Genomic DNA, 19780 nt, shown 5'->3' with positions numbered 1-19780 from the left:
CGGAGAGGTACTTGTACATGGAGCAGAGATGTACTTGTACATGGAGCGGAGAGGTACTTGTACATGGAGCGGAGAGGTACTTGTACATGGAGCGGAGAGGTACTTGTACATTGAGCGGAGAGGTACTTGTACATTGAGCGGAGAGGTACTTGTACATGGAGCTAGGGCTGGGTATCGAGTTTCGATACTTACTTGGCACCGAAATGGAAACATCGATACTAAGGGGTATCGAAGCCTCCCTTGTCAATCGATACCAATTTTCGATACCAAAACAAAACAGCGTCATTGAGCCTATAAGCATGCGACATGCTTGCACGCCGCGCTCTAATACGGCTGGTGATTGGCTGTCATGTAGAGGCATGCAGGAAACGTTACGCCCACTTTAGCCGGTGTGTTTGTTGTGACTGTGAGCCAGGCGTGCGGTGCGGATAGTATACAAGAAGTTAGCCACTCAAGCTACTCCTATGCTGGATTACCATATGGCGAAGATGATGAAAAGCAGGAAAAGAAACAGAAACAACACGGACTGGTTTCCACAGACAAGAGAAATAATTGAGAGGTGGGTCAGCTCAGCTTACCGCAAGTTAGCGGTTATCAGATCCCTCAGTCTGACAAATCCATGCATCTGGCTGTGAGTTGTAGCATTAGATCGTTTAATTAATTGCCGCCGTAACGTTATGCGCAAGCGGGCATTGTGTATTTTTAGCAACTCGTTAACAAACGCTGATGTCATGATAGTTTGTTGAATGTAAATGCGATTCATTTATATTGATTGGCTAGTCAGTGAAGTTGAGCTGTCTCGTCAGATTTGACAAGAATGACGTTCTGTTGCAGCAGTGAGCACACTGATCTGCAACGCTAGCGTTAATGTTTAATTAATTAGCGTTATGTGCAAGCGGGCAGTTATCGCCCATGTATTTTTAGCAACTCGTTAACAAACGCTGATGTCATGATAGTTTGTTGAATATAAATGCGATTCACTTTGTGGCATATAAGGCTATATTGATAGGCTAGTCAATGCTCAACTAGTCTTCCATGCATGAAGTGGAGCCATCTCATCAGTTTGTACAAGAATAGAGTTCTGTTGCATCAGTGAGCATTAAACCCTGATTTGCAACTCTCTGTTTTGCACTGAAAACTATTCCACTGATTTATTTGTTTTAGCTACATTTCTTTCCTTTGTAGTACTCCAATATTTTTTGTAGGGACGGCAATACGTTTAGAGAACTTAAAGTTATGTTAAATACAGTAGGTTTTATTTTTTTCTGCTGTAAAACTTAAGATGGGGGGAAACTAAAGATTTGTAAAATAATTTCAATGTGTAATGCAGTTTTATTTTTGTTAAAATGGATTTTTCTAAAAATTGGTATCGAAAAAAGTATCGTTCAGGAACCGGTATCGAAATCCAAGTATCGAAACGGTATCGATATCGAAAAATTTTGAACGATACCCAGCCCTACATGGAGCGCAGATGTACTTGTACATTGAGCGGAGAGGTACTGGTACATGGAGCGGAGATGTACTTGTACATTGAGCGGAGAGGTACTTGTACATTGAGCGGAGAGGTACTTGTACATGGAGCGGAGATGTACTTGTACATTGAGCGGAGAGGTACTGGTACATGGAGCGGAGATGTACTTGTACATTGAGCGGAGAGGTACTTGTACATGGAGTGGAGATGTACTTGTACATTGAGCGGAGAGGTACTGGTACATGGAGCGGAGATGTACTTGTACATTGAGCGGAGAGGTACTTGTACATGGAGTGGAGATGTACTTGTACATTGAGCGGAGAGGTACTGGTACATGGAGCGGAGATGTACTTGTACATTGAGCGGAGAGGTACTTGTACATGGAGTGGAGATGTACTTGTACATGGAGCGGAGATGTACTTGTACATTGAGCGGAGAGGTACTTGTACATGGAGCGGAGATGTACTTGTACATGGAGCGGAGAGGTACTTGTACATGGAGCGGAGAGGTACTTGTACATGGAGCGGAGATGTACTTGTACATGGAGCGGAGATGTACTTGTACATGGAGCGGAGAGGTACTTGTACATGGAGCGGAGAGGTACTTATACATTGAGCGGAGACGTACTTGTACATGGAGCGGAGATGTACTTGTACATTGAGCGGAGAGGTACTTGTACATTGAGCGGAGAGGTACTGGTACATGGAGCGGAGATGTACTTGTACATTGAGCGGAGAGGTACTTGTACATGGAGCGGAGAGGTACTTGTACATTGAGCGGAGAGGTACTTGTACATTGAGCGGAGACGTACTTGTACATTGAGCGGAGATGTACTTGTACATTGAGCGGAGATGTACTTGTACATTGAGCGGAGAGGTACTGGTACATGGAGCGGAGAGGTACTTGTACATGGAGCGGAGAGGTATTTGTACATGGAGCGGAGAGGTATTTGTACATGGAGCGGAGAGGTACTTGTACATTGAGCGGAGAGGTACTTGTACATGGAGCGGAGAGGTACTTGTACATGGAGCGGAGAGGTACTTGTACATGTAGCGGAGAGGTGCTTGTACATGGAGCGGAGAGGTACTTGTACATGGAGCGGAGAGGTATTTGTACATGGAGCGGAGAGGTACTTGTACATGGAGCGGAGAGGTACTTGTACATTCAGCGGAGAGGTACTTGTACATTGAGCGGAGAGGTACTTGTAGATGGAGCGGAGAGGTACTGTCGACACTTGTACATTGAGCGGAGAGGTACTTGTACATGGAGCGGAGAGGTACTTGTACATGGAGCGGAGAGGTACTGTCGACACTTGTACATTGAGCGGAGAGGTACTTGTACATGGAGCGGAGAGGTACTTGTACATGGAGCGGAGATGTACTTGTACAGGGAGCGGAGAGGTACTTGTACATTGAGCGGAGAGGTACTTGTACATGGAGCGGAGAGGTACTTGTACATGGAGCGGAGAGGTACTTGTACATGGAGCGGAGAGGTACTTGTACATTGAGCGGAGAGGTACTTGTACATGGAGCGGAGAGGTACTTGTACATGGAGCGGAGAGGTACTTGTACATGGAGCGGAGAGGTACTTGTACATTGAGCGGAGAGGTACTTGTACATGGAGCGGAGAGGTACTTGTACATGGAGCGGAGAGGTACTTGTACATGGAGCGGAGAGGTACTTGTACATGGAGCGGAGAGGTACTTGTACATTGAGCGGAGATGTACTTGTACATGGAGCGGAGATGTACTTGTACATGGATCGGAGAGGTACTTGTACATGAGAGCGGAGAGGTACTGTCGACACTTGTACATTGAGCGTAGAGGTACTGTCGACACTTGTACATTGAGCGGAGAGGTACTTGTACATGGAGCGGAGAGGTACTGTCGACACTTGTACATTGAGCGGAGAGGTACTTGTACATTGAGCGGAGAGGTACTTGTACATGGAGCGCAGAGGTACTTGTACATTGAGCGGAGAGGTACTTGTACATGGAGCGGAGAGGTACTTGTACATGAGAGCGGAGAGGTACTTGTACATGGAGCGGAGAGGTACTTGTACATTGAGCGGAGAGGTACTGTCGACACTTGTACATTCAGCGGAGAGGTACTTGTACATGGAGCGGAGAGGTACTGTCGATACTTGACATTGAGCGGAGAGGTACTTGTACATGGAGCGGAGAGGTACTTGTACATGGAGCGGAGAGGTACTTGTACATGGAGCGGAGAGGTACTTGTACATTGAGCGGAGAGGTACTTGTACATGGAGCGGAGAGGTACTTGTACATTGAGCGGAGAGGTACTTGTACATGGAGCGGAGAGGTACTTGTACATGGAGCGGAGAGGTACTTGTACATGGAGCGGAGAGGTACTTGTACATGGAGCGGAGAGGTACTTGTACATTGAGCGGAGATGTACTTGTACATGGAGCGGAGATGTACTTGTACATGGATCGGAGAGGTACTTGTACATGAGAGCGGAGAGGTACTGTCGACACTTGTACATTGAGCGTAGAGGTACTGTCGACACTTGTACATTGAGCGGAGAGGTACTTGTACATGGAGCGGAGAGGTACTGTCGACACTTGTACATTGAGCGGAGAGGTACTTGTACATTGAGCGGAGAGGTACTTGTACATGGAGCGCAGAGGTACTTGTACATTGAGCGGAGAGGTACTTGTACATGGAGCGGAGAGGTACTTGTACATGAGAGCGGAGAGGTACTTGTACATGGAGCGGAGAGGTACTTGTACATTGAGCGGAGAGGTACTGTCGACACTTGTACATTCAGCGGAGAGGTACTTGTACATGGAGCGGAGAGGTACTGTCGATACTTGACATTGAGCGGAGAGGTACTTGTACATGGAGCGGAGAGGTATTTGTACATTGAGCGGAGAGGTACTTGTACATTGAGCGGAGAGGTACTGTCGACACTTGTACATTCAGCGGAGAGCTACTTGTACATGGAGCGGAGAGGTATTTGTACATTGAGCGGAGAGGTACTTGTACATGGAGCGGAGAGGTACTTGTACATAGAGCGGAGAGGTACTTATACATGGAGCGGAGAGGTATTTGTACATTGAGCGGAGAGGTACTTGTACATGGAGCGGAGAGGTACTTGTACATGAGAGCGGAGAGGTATTTGTACATGGAGCGGAAAGGTACTGTCGACACTTGTACATTGAGCGGAGAGCTACTTGTACATGGAGCGGAGAGGTACTTGTACATGAGAGCGGAGAGGTACTTGTACATGGAGCGGAGAGGTATTTGTACATGGAGCGGAGAGGTACTGTCGACACTTGACATTGAGCGGAGAGGTACTTGTACATGGAGCGGAGAGGTACTTGTACATGAGAGCGGAGAGGTATTTGTACATGGAGCGGAGAGGTACTGTCGACACTTGACATTGAGCGGAGAGGTACTTGTACATGGAGCGGAGAGGTACTTGTACATGGAGCGGAGAGGTACTTGTACATGGACCGGAGAGGTACTTGTACATGGAGCGGAGAGGTACTTGTACATGGAGCGGAGATGTACTTGTACATTGAGCGGAGAGGTACTTGTACATGGAGCAGAGATGTACTTGTACATGGAGCGGAGATGTACTTGTACATTGAGCGGAGAGGTACTTGTACATGGAGCGGAGAGGTACTTGTACATGGAGCGGAGATGTACTTGTACATGGAGCGGAGAGGTACTTGTACATGGAGCGGAGATGTACTTGTACATTGAGCGGAGAGGTACTTGTACATGGAGCAGAGATGTACTTGTACATGGAGCGGAGAGGTACTTGTACATGGAGCGGAGAGGTACTTGTACATGGAGCGGAGAGGTACTTGTACATGGAGCGGAGAGGTACTTGTACATGTAGCGGAGAGGTGCTTGTACATGGAGCGGAGAGGTACTTGTACATGGAGCGGAGAGGTATTTGTACATGGAGCGGAGAGGTACTTGTACATGGAGCGGAGAGGTACTTGTACATTCAGCGGAGAGGTACTTGTACATTGAGCGGAGAGGTACTTGTAGATGGAGCGGAGAGGTACTGTCGACACTTGTACATTGAGCGGAGAGGTACTTGTACATGGAGCGGAGAGGTACTTGTACATGGAGCGGAGAGGTACTTGTACATGTAGCGGAGAGGTGCTTGTACATGGAGCGGAGAGGTACTTGTACATGGAGCGGAGAGGTATTTGTACATGGAGCGGAGAGGTACTTGTACATGGAGCGGAGAGGTACTTGTACATTCAGCGGAGAGGTACTTGTACATTGAGCGGAGAGGTACTTGTAGATGGAGCGGAGAGGTACTGTCGACACTTGTACATTGAGCGGAGAGGTACTTGTACATGGAGCGGAGAGGTACTTGTACATGGAGCGGAGAGGTACTGTCGACACTTGTACATTGAGCGGAGAGGTACTTGTACATGGAGCGGAGAGGTACTTGTACATGGAGCGGAGATGTACTTGTACAGGGAGCGGAGAGGTACTTGTACATTGAGCGGAGAGGTACTTGTACATGGAGCGGAGAGGTACTTGTACATGGAGCGGAGAGGTACTTGTACATGGAGCGGAGAGGTACTTGTACATTGAGCGGAGAGGTACTTGTACATGGAGCGGAGAGGTACTTGTACATTGAGCGGAGAGGTACTTGTACATGGAGCGGAGAGGTACTTGTACATGGAGCGGAGAGGTACTTGTACATGTAGCGGAGAGGTGCTTGTACATGGAGCGGAGAGGTACTTGTACATGGAGCGGAGAGGTATTTGTACATGGAGCGGAGAGGTACTTGTACATGGAGCGGAGAGGTACTTGTACATTCAGCGGAGAGGTACTTGTACATTGAGCGGAGAGGTACTTGTAGATGGAGCGGAGAGGTACTGTCGACACTTGTACATTGAGCGGAGAGGTACTTGTACATGGAGCGGAGAGGTACTTGTACATGGAGCGGAGAGGTACTGTCGACACTTGTACATTGAGCGGAGAGGTACTTGTACATGGAGCGGAGAGGTACTTGTACATGGAGCGGAGATGTACTTGTACAGGGAGCGGAGAGGTACTTGTACATTGAGCGGAGAGGTACTTGTACATGGAGCGGAGAGGTACTTGTACATGGAGCGGAGAGGTACTTGTACATGGAGCGGAGAGGTACTTGTACATTGAGCGGAGAGGTACTTGTACATGGAGCGGAGAGGTACTTGTACATGGAGCGGAGAGGTACTTGTACATGGAGCGGAGAGGTACTTGTACATGGAGCGGAGAGGTACTTGTACATTCAGCGGAGAGGTACTTGTACATTGAGCGGAGAGGTACTTGTAGATGGAGCGGAGAGGTACTGTCGACACTTGTACATTGAGCGGAGAGGTACTTGTACATGGAGCGGAGAGGTACTTGTACATGGAGCGGAGAGGTACTTGTACATGTAGCGGAGAGGTGCTTGTACATGGAGCGGAGAGGTACTTGTACATGGAGCGGAGAGGTATTTGTACATGGAGCGGAGAGGTACTTGTACATGGAGCGGAGAGGTACTTGTACATTCAGCGGAGAGGTACTTGTACATTGAGCGGAGAGGTACTTGTAGATGGAGCGGAGAGGTACTGTCGACACTTGTACATTGAGCGGAGAGGTACTTGTACATGGAGCGGAGAGGTACTTGTACATGGAGCGGAGAGGTACTGTCGACACTTGTACATTGAGCAGAGAGGTACTTGTACATGGAGCGGAGAGGTACTTGTACATGGAGCGGAGATGTACTTGTACAGGGAGCGGAGAGGTACTTGTACATTGAGCGGAGAGGTACTTGTACATGGAGCGGAGAGGTACTTGTACATGGAGCGGAGAGGTACTTGTACATGGAGCGGAGAGGTACTTGTACATTGAGCGGAGAGGTACTTGTACATGAAGCGGAGAGGTACTTGTACATTGAGCGGAGAGGTACTTGTACATGGAGCGGAGAGGTACTTGTACATGGAGCGGAGAGGTACTTGTACATGTAGCGGAGAGGTGCTTGTACATGGAGCGGAGAGGTACTTGTACATGGAGCGGAGAGGTATTTGTACATGGAGCGGAGAGGTACTTGTACATGGAGCGGAGAGGTACTTGTACATTCAGCGGAGAGGTACTTGTACATTGAGCGGAGAGGTACTTGTAGATGGAGCGGAGAGGTACTGTCGACACTTGTACATTGAGCGGAGAGGTACTTGTACATGGAGCGGAGAGGTACTTGTACATGGAGCGGAGAGGTACTGTCGACACTTGTACATTGAGCGGAGAGGTACTTGTACATGGAGCGGAGAGGTACTTGTACATGGAGCGGAGAGGTACTTGTACATGGAGCGGAGATGTACTTGTACAGGGAGCGGAGAGGTACTTGTACATTGAGCGGAGAGGTACTTGTACATGGAGCGGAGAGGTACTTGTACATGGAGCGGAGAGGTACTTGTACATGGAGCGGAGAGGTACTTGTACATTGAGCGGAGAGGTACTTGTACATGGAGCGGAGAGGTACTTGTACATGGAGCGGAGAGGTACTTGTACATGGAGCGGAGAGGTACTTGTACATTGAGCGGAGAGGTACTTGTACATGGAGCGGAGAGGTACTTGTACATGGAGCGGAGAGGTACTTGTACATGGAGCGGAGAGGTACTTGTACATGGAGCGGAGAGGTACTTGTACATTGAGCGGAGATGTACTTGTACATGGAGCGGAGATGTACTTGTACATGGATCGGAGAGGTACTTGTACATGAGAGCGGAGAGGTACTGTCGACACTTGTACATTGAGCGTAGAGGTACTGTCGACACTTGTACATTGAGCGGAGAGGTACTTGTACATGGAGCGGAGAGGTACTGTCGACACTTGTACATTGAGCGGAGAGGTACTTGTACATTGAGCGGAGAGGTACTTGTACATGGAGCGCAGAGGTACTTGTACATTGAGCGGAGAGGTACTTGTACATGGAGCGGAGAGGTACTTGTACATGAGAGCGGAGAGGTACTTGTACATGGAGCGGAGAGGTACTTGTACATTGAGCGGAGAGGTACTGTCGACACTTGTACATTCAGCGGAGAGGTACTTGTACATGGAGCGGAGAGGTACTGTCGATACTTGACATTGAGCGGAGAGGTACTTGTACATGGAGCGGAGAGGTACTTGTACATGGAGCGGAGAGGTACTTGTACATGGAGCGGAGAGGTACTTGTACATTGAGCGGAGAGGTACTTGTACATGGAGCGGAGAGGTACTTGTACATTGAGCGGAGAGGTACTTGTACATGGAGCGGAGAGGTACTTGTACATGGAGCGGAGAGGTACTTGTACATGGAGCGGAGAGGTACTTGTACATGGAGCGGAGAGGTACTTGTACATTGAGCGGAGATGTACTTGTACATGGAGCGGAGATGTACTTGTACATGGATCGGAGAGGTACTTGTACATGAGAGCGGAGAGGTACTGTCGACACTTGTACATTGAGCGTAGAGGTACTGTCGACACTTGTACATTGAGCGGAGAGGTACTTGTACATGGAGCGGAGAGGTACTGTCGACACTTGTACATTGAGCGGAGAGGTACTTGTACATTGAGCGGAGAGGTACTTGTACATGGAGCGCAGAGGTACTTGTACATTGAGCGGAGAGGTACTTGTACATGGAGCGGAGAGGTACTTGTACATGAGAGCGGAGAGGTACTTGTACATGGAGCGGAGAGGTACTTGTACATTGAGCGGAGAGGTACTGTCGACACTTGTACATTCAGCGGAGAGGTACTTGTACATGGAGCGGAGAGGTACTGTCGATACTTGACATTGAGCGGAGAGGTACTTGTACATGGAGCGGAGAGGTATTTGTACATTGAGCGGAGAGGTACTTGTACATTGAGCGGAGAGGTACTGTCGACACTTGTACATTCAGCGGAGAGCTACTTGTACATGGAGCGGAGAGGTATTTGTACATTGAGCGGAGAGGTACTTGTACATGGAGCGGAGAGGTACTTGTACATAGAGCGGAGAGGTACTTATACATGGAGCGGAGAGGTATTTGTACATTGAGCGGAGAGGTACTTGTACATGGAGCGGAGAGGTACTTGTACATGAGAGCGGAGAGGTATTTGTACATGGAGCGGAAAGGTACTGTCGACACTTGTACATTGAGCGGAGAGCTACTTGTACATGGAGCGGAGAGGTACTTGTACATGAGAGCGGAGAGGTACTTGTACATGGAGCGGAGAGGTATTTGTACATGGAGCGGAGAGGTACTGTCGACACTTGACATTGAGCGGAGAGGTACTTGTACATGGAGCGGAGAGGTACTTGTACATGAGAGCGGAGAGGTATTTGTACATGGAGCGGAGAGGTACTGTCGACACTTGACATTGAGCGGAGAGGTACTTGTACATGGAGCGGAGAGGTACTTGTACATGGAGCGGAGAGGTACTTGTACATGGACCGGAGAGGTACTTGTACATGGAGCGGAGAGGTACTTGTACATGGAGCGGAGATGTACTTGTACATTGAGCGGAGAGGTACTTGTACATGGAGCAGAGATGTACTTGTACATGGAGCGGAGATGTACTTGTACATTGAGCGGAGAGGTACTTGTACATGGAGCGGAGAGGTACTTGTACATGGAGCGGAGATGTACTTGTACATGGAGCGGAGAGGTACTTGTACATGGAGCGGAGATGTACTTGTACATTGAGCGGAGAGGTACTTGTACATGAGAGCGGAGAGGTACTTGTACATGGAGCGGAGAGGTACTTGTACATTGAGCGGAGAGGTACTGTCGACACTTGTACATTCAGCGGAGAGGTACTTGTACATGGAGCGGAGAGGTACTGTCGATACTTGACATTGAGCGGAGAGGTACTTGTACATGGAGCGGAGAGGTACTTGTACATGGAGCGGAGAGGTACTTGTACATGGAGCGGAGAGGTACTTGTACATTGAGCGGAGAGGTACTTGTACATGGAGCGGAGAGGTACTTGTACATTGAGCGGAGAGGTACTTGTACATGGAGCGGAGAGGTACTTGTACATGGAGCGGAGAGGTACTTGTACATGGAGCGGAGAGGTACTTGTACATGGAGCGGAGAGGTACTTGTACATTGAGCGGAGATGTACTTGTACATGGAGCGGAGATGTACTTGTACATGAGAGCGGAGAGGTACTGTCGACACTTGTACATTGAGCGTAGAGGTACTGTCGACACTTGTACATTGAGCGGAGAGGTACTTGTACATGGAGCGGAGAGGTACTGTCGACACTTGTACATTGAGCGGAGAGGTACTTGTACATTGAGCGGAGAGGTACTTGTACATGGAGCGCAGAGGTACTTGTACATTGAGCGGAGAGGTACTTGTACATGGAGCGGAGAGGTACTTGTACATGAGAGCGGAGAGGTACTTGTACATGGAGCGGAGAGGTACTTGTACATTGAGCGGAGAGGTACTGTCGACACTTGTACATTCAGCGGAGAGGTACTTGTACATGGAGCGGAGAGGTACTGTCGATACTTGACATTGAGCGGAGAGGTACTTGTACATGGAGCGGAGAGGTATTTGTACATTGAGCGGAGAGGTACTTGTACATTGAGCGGAGAGGTACTGTCGACACTTGTACATTCAGCGGAGAGCTACTTGTACATGGAGCGGAGAGGTATTTGTACATTGAGCGGAGAGGTACTTGTACATGGAGCGGAGAGGTACTTGTACATAGAGCGGAGAGGTACTTATACATGGAGCGGAGAGGTATTTGTACATTGAGCGGAGAGGTACTTGTACATGGAGCGGAGAGGTACTTGTACATGAGAGCGGAGAGGTATTTGTACATGGAGCGGAAAGGTACTGTCGACACTTGTACATTGAGCGGAGAGCTACTTGTACATGGAGCGGAGAGGTACTTGTACATGAGAGCGGAGAGGTACTTGTACATGGAGCGGAGAGGTATTTGTACATGGAGCGGAGAGGTACTGTCGACACTTGACATTGAGCGGAGAGGTACTTGTACATGGAGCGGAGAGGTACTTGTACATGAGAGCGGAGAGGTATTTGTACATGGAGCGGAGAGGTACTGTCGACACTTGACATTGAGCGGAGAGGTACTTGTACATGGAGCGGAGAGGTACTTGTACATGGAGCGGAGAGGTACTTGTACATGGACCGGAGAGGTACTTGTACATGGAGCGGAGAGGTACTTGTACATGGAGCGGAGATGTACTTGTACATTGAGCGGAGAGGTACTTGTACATGGAGCAGAGATGTACTTGTACATGGAGCGGAGATGTACTTGTACATTGAGCGGAGAGGTACTTGTACATGGAGCGGAGATGTACTTGTACATGGAGCGGAGATGTACTTGTACATGGAGCGGAGAGGTACTTGTACATGGAGCGGAGATGTACTTGTACATTGAGCGGAGAGGTACTTGTACATGGAGCAGAGATGTACTTGTACATGGAGCGGAGAGGTACTTGTACATGGAGCGGAGAGGTACTTGTACATGGAGCGGAGAGGTACTTGTACATGGAGCGGAGAGGTACTTGTACATTGAGCGGAGAGGTACTTGTACATTGAGCGGAGAGGTACTTGTACATGGAGCTAGGGCTGGGTATCGAGTTTCGATACTTACTTGGCACCGAAATGGAAACATCGATACTAAGGGGTATCGAAGCCTCCCTTGTCAATCGATACCAATTTTCGATACCAAAACAAAACAGCGTCATTGAGCCTATAAGCATGCGACATGCTTGCACGCCGCGCTCTAATACGGCTGGTGATTGGCTGTCATGTAGAGGCATGCAGGAAACGTTACGCCCACTTTAGCCGGTGTGTTTGTTGTGACTGTGAGCCAGGCGTGCGGTGCGGATAGTATACAAGAAGTTAGCCACTCAAGCTACTCCTATGCTGGATTACCATATGGCGAAGATGATGAAAAGCAGGAAAATAAACAGAAACAACACGGACTGGTTTCCACAGACAAGAGAAATAATTGAGAGGTGGGTCAGCTCAGCTTACCGCAAGTTAGCGGTTATCAGATCCCTCAGTCTGACAAATCCATGCATCTGGCTGTGAGTTGTAGCATTAGATCGTTTAATTAATTGCCGCCGTAACGTTATGCGCAAGCGGGCATTGTGTATTTTTAGCAACTCGTTAACAAACGCTGATGTCATGATAGTTTGTTGAATGTAAATGCGATTCATTTATATTGATTGGCTAGTCAGTGAAGTTGAGCTGTCTCGTCAGATTTGACAAGAATGACGTTCTGTTGCAGCAGTGAGCACACTGATCTGCAGCGCTAGCGTTAATGTTTAATTAATTAGCGTTATGTGCAAGCGGGCAGTTATCGCCCATGTATTTTTAGCAACTCGTTAACAAACGCTGATGTCATGATAGTTTGTTGAATATAAATGCGATTCACTTTGTGGCATATAAGGCTATATTGATAGGCTAGTCAATGCTCAACTAGTCTTCCATGCATGAAGTGGAGCCATCTCATCAGTTTGTACAAGAATAGAGTTCTGTTGCATCAGTGAGCATTAAACCCTGATTTGCAACTCTCTGTTTTGCACTGAAAACTATTCCACTGATTTATTTGTTTTAGCTACATTTCTTTCCTTTGTAGTACTCCAATATTTTTTGTAGGGACGGCAATACGTTTAGAGAACTTAAAGTTATGTTAAATACAGTAGGTTTTATTTTTTTCTGCTGTAAAACTTAAGATGGGGGGAAACTAAAGATTTGTAAAATAATTTCAATGTGTAATGCAGTTTTATTTTTGTTAAAATGGATTTTTCTAAAAATTGGTATCGAAAAAAGTATCGTTCAGGAACCGGTATCGAAATCCAAGTATCGAAACGGTATCGATATCGAAAAATTTTGAACGATACCCATCCCTACATGGAGCGCAGATGTACTTGTACATTGAGCGGAGAGGTACTGGTACATGGAGCGGAGATGTACTTGTACATTGAGCGGAGAGGTACTTGTACATTGAGCGGAGAGGTACTTGTACATGGAGCGGAGATGTACTTGTACATTGAGCGGAGAGGTACTGGTACATGGAGCGGAGATGTACTTGTACATTGAGCGGAGAGGTACTTGTACATGGAGTGGAGATGTACTTGTACATTGAGCGGAGAGGTACTGGTACATGGAGCGGAGATGTACTTGTACATTGAGCGGAGAGGTACTTGTACATGGAGTGGAGATGTACTTGTACATTGAGCGGAGAGGTACTGGTACATGGAGCGGAGATGTACTTGTACATTGAGCGGAGAGGTACTTGTACATGGAGCGGAGAGGTACTTGTACATGGAGCGGAGATGTACTTGTACATGGAGCGGAGAGGTACTTGTACATGGAGCAGAGATGTACTTGTACATTGAGCGGAGAGGTACTTGTACATGGAGCAGAGATGTACTTGTACATGGAGCGGAGAGGTACTTGTACATGGAGCGGAGAGGTACTTGTACATGGAGCGGAGAGGTACTTGTACATGGAGCGGAGAGGTACTTGTACATTGAGCGGAGAGGTACTTGTACATTGAGCGGAGAGGTACTTGTACATGGAGCTAGGGCTGGGTATCGAGTTTCGATACTTACTTGGCACCGAAATGGAAACATCGATACTAAGGGGTATCGAAGCCTCCCTTGTCAATCGATACCAATTTTCGATACCAAAACAAAACAGCGTCATTGAGCCTATAAGCATGCGACATGCTTGCACGCCGCGCTCTAATACGGCTGGTGATTGGCTGTCATGTAGAGGCATGCAGGAAACGTTACGCCCACTTTAGCCGGTGTGTTTGTTGTGACTGTGAGCCAGGCGTGCGGTGCGGATAGTATACAAGAAGTTAGCCACTCAAGCTACTCCTATGCTGGATTACCATATGGCGAAGATGATGAAAAGCAGGAAAAGAAACAGAAACAACACGGACTGGTTTCCACAGACAAGAGAAATAATTGAGAGGTGGGTCAGCTCAGCTTACCGCAAGTTAGCGGTTATCAGATCCCTCAGTCTGACAAATCCATGCATCTGGCTGTGAGTTGTAGCATTAGATCGTTTAATTAATTGCCGCCGTAACGTTATGCGCAAGCGGGCATTGTGTATTTTTAGCAACTCGTTAACAAACGCTGATGTCATGATAGTTTGTTGAATGTAAATGCGATTCATTTATATTGATTGGCTAGTCAGTGAAGTTGAGCTGTCTCGTCAGATTTGACAAGAATGACGTTCTGTTGCAGCAGTGAGCACACTGATCTGCAACGCTAGCGTTAATGTTTAATTAATTAGCGTTATGTGCAAGCGGGCAGTTATCGCCCATGTATTTTTAGCAACTCGTTAACAAACGCTGATGTCATGATAGTTTGTTGAATATAAATGCGATTCACTTTGTGGCATATAAGGCTATATTGATAGGCTAGTCAATGCTCAACTAGTCTTCCATGCATGAAGTGGAGCCATCTCATCAGTTTGTACAAGAATAGAGTTCTGTTGCATCAGTGAGCATTAAACCCTGATTTGCAACTCTCTGTTTTGCACTGAAAACTATTCCACTGATTTATTTGTTTTAGCTACATTTCTTTCCTTTGTAGTACTCCAATATTTTTTGTAGGGACGGCAATACGTTTAGAGAACTTAAAGTTATGTTAAATACAGTAGGTTTTATTTTTTTCTGCTGTAAAACTTAAGATGGGGGGAAACTAAAGATTTGTAAAATAATTTCAATGTGTAATGCAGTTTTATTTTTGTTAAAATGGATTTTTCTAAAAATTGGTATCGAAAAAAGTATCGTTCAGGAACCGGTATCGAAATCCAAGTATCGAAACGGTATCGATATCGAAAAATTTTGAACGATACCCAGCCCTACATGGAGCGCAGATGTACTTGCACATTGAGCGGAGAGGTACTGGTACATGGAGCGGAGATGTACTTGTACATTGAGCGGAGAGGTACTTGTACATTGAGCGGAGAGGTACTTGTACATGGAGCGGAGATGTACTTGTACATTGAGCGGAGAGGTACTGGTACATGGAGCGGAGATGTACTTGTACATTGAGCGGAGAGGTACTTGTACATGGAGTGGAGATGTACTTGTACATTGAGCGGAGAGGTACTGGTACATGGACCGGAGATGTACTTGTACATTGAGCGGAGAGGTACTTGTACATGGAGTGGAGATGTACTTGTACATTGAGCGGAGAGGTACTGGTACATGGAGCGGAGATGTACTTGTACATTGAGCGGAGAGGTACTTGTACATGGAGTGGAGATGTACTTGTACATGGAGCGGAGATGTACTTGTACATTGAGCGGAGAGGTACTTGTACATGGAGCGGAGATGTACTTGTACATGGAGCGGAGAGGTACTTGTACATGGAGCGGAGAGGTACTTGTACATGGAGCGGAGATGTACTTGTACATGGAGCGGAGATGTACTTGTACATGGAGCGGAGAGGTACTTGTACATGGAGCGGAGAGGTACTTATACATTGAGCGGAGACGTACTTGTACATGGAGCGGAGATGTACTTGTACATTGAGCGGAGAGGTACTTGTACATTGAGCGGAGAGGTACTGGTACATGGAGCGGAGATGTACTTGTACATTGAGCGGAGAGGTACTTGTACATGGAGCGGAGAGGTACTTGTACATTGAGCGGAGAGGTACTTGTACATTGAGCGGAGACGTACTTGTACATTGAGCGGAGATGTACTTGTACATTGAGCGGAGATGTACTTGTACATTGAGCGGAGAGGTACTGGTACATGGAGCGGAGAGGTACTTGTACATGGAGCGGAGAGGTATTTGTACATGGAGCGGAGAGGTATTTGTACATGGAGCGGAGAGGTACTTGTACATTGAGCGGAGAGGTACTTGTACATGGAGCGGAGAGGTACTTGTACATGGAGCGGAGAGGTACTTGTACATGTAGCGGAGAGGTGCTTGTACATGGAGCGGAGAGGTACTTGTACATGGAGCGGAGAGGTATTTGTACATGGAGCGGAGAGGTACTTGTACATGGAGCGGAGAGGTACTTGTACATTCAGCGGAGAGGTACTTGTACATTGAGCGGAGAGGTACTTGTAGATGGAGCGGAGAGGTACTGTCGACACTTGTACATTGAGCGGAGAGGTACTTGTACATGGAGCGGAGAGGTACTTGTACATGGAGCGGAGAGGTACTGTCGACACTTGTACATTGAGCGGAGAGGTACTTGTACATGGAGCGGAGAGGTACTTGTACATGGAGCGGAGATGTACTTGTACAGGGAGCGGAGAGGTACTTGTACATTGAGCGGAGAGGTACTTGTACATGGAGCGGAGAGGTACTTGTACATGGAGCGGAGAGGTACTTGTACATGGAGCGGAGAGGTACTTGTACATTGAGCGGAGAGGTACTTGTACATGGAGCGGAGAGGTACTTGTACATGGAGCGGAGAGGTACTTGTACATGGAGCGGAGAGGTACTTGTACATTGAGCGGAGAGGTACTTGTACATGGAGCGGAGAGGTACTTGTACATGGAGCGGAGAGGTACTTGTACATGGAGCGGAGAGGTACTTGTACATGGAGCGGAGAGGTACTTGTACATTGAGCGGAGATGTACTTGTACATGGAGCGGAGATGTACTTGTACATGGATCGGAGAGGTACTTGTACATGAGAGCGGAGAGGTACTGTCGACACTTGTACATTGAGCGTAGAGGTACTGTCGACACTTGTACATTGAGCGGAGAGGTACTTGTACATGGAGCGGAGAGGTACTGTCGACACTTGTACATTGAGCGGAGAGGTACTTGTACATTGAGCGGAGAGGTACTTGTACATGGAGCGCAGAGGTACTTGTACATTGAGCGGAGAGGTACTTGTACATGGAGCGGAGAGGTACTTGTACATGAGAGCGGAGAGGTACTTGTACATGGAGCGGAGAGGTACTTGTACATTGAGCGGAGAGGTACTGTCGACACTTGTACATTCAGCGGAGAGGTACTTGTACATGGAGCGGAGAGGTACTGTCGATACTTGACATTGAGCGGAGAGGTACTTGTACATGGAGCGGAGAGGTACTTGTACATGGAGCGGAGAGGTACTTGTACATGGAGCGGAGAGGTACTTGTACATTGAGCGGAGAGGTACTTGTACATGGAGCGGAGAGGTACTTGTACATTGAGCGGAGAGGTACTTGTACATGGAGCGGAGAGGTACTTGTACATGGAGCGGAGAGGTACTTGTACATGGAGCGGAGAGGTACTTGTACATGGAGCGGAGAGGTACTTGTACATTGAGCGGAGATGTACTTGTACATGGAGCGGAGATGTACTTGTACATGGATCGGAGAGGTACTTGTACATGAGAGCGGAGAGGTACTGTCGACACTTGTACATTGAGCGTAGAGGTACTGTCGACACTTGTACATTGAGCGGAGAGGTACTTGTACATGGAGCGGAGAGGTACTGTCGACACTTGTACATTGAGCGGAGAGGTACTTGTACATTGAGCGGAGAGGTACTTGTACATGGAGCGCAGAGGTACTTGTACATTGAGCGGAGAGGTACTTGTACATGGAGCGGAGAGGTACTTGTACATGAGAGCGGAGAGGTACTTGTACATGGAGCGGAGAGGTACTTGTACATTGAGCGGAGAGGTACTGTCGACACTTGTACATTCAGCGGAGAGGTACTTGTACATGGAGCGGAGAGGTACTGTCGATACTTGACATTGAGCGGAGAGGTACTTGTACATGGAGCGGAGAGGTATTTGTACATTGAGCGGAGAGGTACTTGTACATTGAGCGGAGAGGTACTGTCGACACTTGTACATTCAGCGGAGAGCTACTTGTACATGGAGCGGAGAGGTATTTGTACATTGAGCGGAGAGGTACTTGTACATGGAGCGGAGAGGTACTTGTACATAGAGCGGAGAGGTACTTATACATGGAGCGGAGAGGTATTTGTACATTGAGCGGAGAGGTACTTGTACATGGAGCGGAGAGGTACTTGTACATGAGAGCGGAGAGGTATTTGTACATGGAGCGGAAAGGTACTGTCGACACTTGTACATTGAGCGGAGAGCTACTTGTACATGGAGCGGAGAGGTACTTGTACATGAGAGCGGAGAGGTACTTGTACATGGAGCGGAGAGGTATTTGTACATGGAGCGGAGAGGTACTGTCGACACTTGACATTGAGCGGAGAGGTACTTGTACATGGAGCGGAGAGGTACTTGTACATGAGAGCGGAGAGGTACTGTCGACACTTGACATTGAGCGGAGAGGTACTTGTACATGGAGCGGAGAGGTACTTGTACATGGAGCGGAGAGGTACTTGTACATGGACCGGAGAGGTACTTGTACATGGAGCGGAGAGGTACTTGTACATGGAGCGGAGATGTACTTGTACATTGAGCGGAGAGGTACTTGTACATGGAGCAGAGATGTACTTGTACATGGAGCGGAGAGGTACTTGTACATGGAGCGGAGAGGTACTTGTACATGGAGCGGAGAGGTACTTGTACATGGAGCGGAGAGGTACTTGTACATTGAGCGGAGAGGTACTTGTACATTGAGCGGAGAGGTACTTGTACATGGAGCTAGGGCTGGGTATCGAGTTTCGATACTTACTTGGCACCGAAATGGAAACATCGATACTAAGGGGTATCGAAGCCTCCCTTGTCAATCGATACCAATTTTCGATACCAAAACAAAACAGCGTCATTGAGCCTATAAGCATGCGACATGCTTGCACGCCGCGCTCTAATACGGCTGGTGATTGGCTGTCATGTAGAGGCATGCAGGAAACGTTACGCCCACTTTAGCCGGTGTGTTTGTTGTGACTGTGAGCCAGGCGTGCGGTGCGGATAGTATACAAGAAGTTAGCCACTCAAGCTACTCCTATGCTGGATTACCATATGGCGAAGATGATGAAAAGCAGGAAAAGAAACAGAAACAACACGGACTGGTTTCCACAGACAAGAGAAATAATTGAGAGGTGGGTCAGCTCAGCTTACCGCAAGTTAGCGGTTATCAGATCCCTCAGTCTGACAAATCCATGCATCTGGCTGTGAGTTGTAGCATTAGATCGTTTAATTAATTGCCGCCGTAACGTTATGCGCAAGCGGGCATTGTGTATTTTTAGCAACTCGTTAACAAACGCTGATGTCATGATAGTTTGTTGAATGTAAATGCGATTCATTTATATTGATTGGCTAGTCAGTGAAGTTGAGCTGTCTCGTCAGATTTGACAAGAATGACGTTCTGTTGCAGCAGTGAGCACACTGATCTGCAACGCTAGCGTTAATGTTTAATTAATTAGCGTTATGTGCAAGCGG

The sequence above is a fragment of the Poromitra crassiceps genome, assembly GCF_964638095.1.
Source record: "Poromitra crassiceps genome assembly, contig: HAP1_SCAFFOLD_60, whole genome shotgun sequence".
In the NCBI taxonomy this organism is placed as follows: domain Eukaryota; kingdom Metazoa; phylum Chordata; class Actinopteri; order Beryciformes; family Melamphaidae; genus Poromitra; species Poromitra crassiceps.
This window is presented reverse-complemented; position numbering follows the sequence as displayed.